Raw genomic sequence first — 411 nt, forward strand, 5'->3', positions numbered from 1 at the left:
GTAAGTCTTTCTAGCTAACTTTGGTACCCAGAGTAAGAAAAGACTGGGTTGTAATTCACTCTAACAAACATAGATAACCAGTGCAAGAAAAAAAAAAAAGTTTAGTATTTATTATTATGCACTTTTAAATATTTAACTTCAATCTCCAGTGGCGCAATTGGTTAGCGCACGGTACTTATAAGGCAGTATTGGTGAGAAATGCCGGGGTTGTGAGTTCAATCCTCACCTGGAGAAGGTATTTTTTATAAATTGTAACTTGAAAACGTAAGTTTGAGTTCTCTATATTATAGGTATATATTCGGGCGTCACCGTTCAGGTGGATAGTCAGAATACCAATGAAAATTAGAAAGTTCCACGCTTCATATCGATCGGATTGTATCAACAAGTTTTATATTAGACATATCTGGTGCC

General features: G+C 35.5%; 1 non-coding gene across 1 annotated transcript; it reads left to right on the forward strand.

The window, feature by feature from the left end:
• The first annotated feature begins 142 nt into the window (after window positions 1-142).
• Trnai-uau lies at window positions 143-234 on the forward strand. Its single transcript is given in 2 exon segments — window positions 143-180; window positions 199-234. It is a non-coding gene; the product is annotated as a tRNA-Ile (tRNA).
• The last annotated feature ends 177 nt before the right edge of the window (window positions 235-411 follow it).

Source organism: Limulus polyphemus, unplaced genomic scaffold (genome assembly GCF_000517525.1).
Source record: "Limulus polyphemus unplaced genomic scaffold, Limulus_polyphemus-2.1.2 Scaffold230561, whole genome shotgun sequence".
Classification (NCBI taxonomy): domain Eukaryota; kingdom Metazoa; phylum Arthropoda; class Merostomata; order Xiphosura; family Limulidae; genus Limulus; species Limulus polyphemus.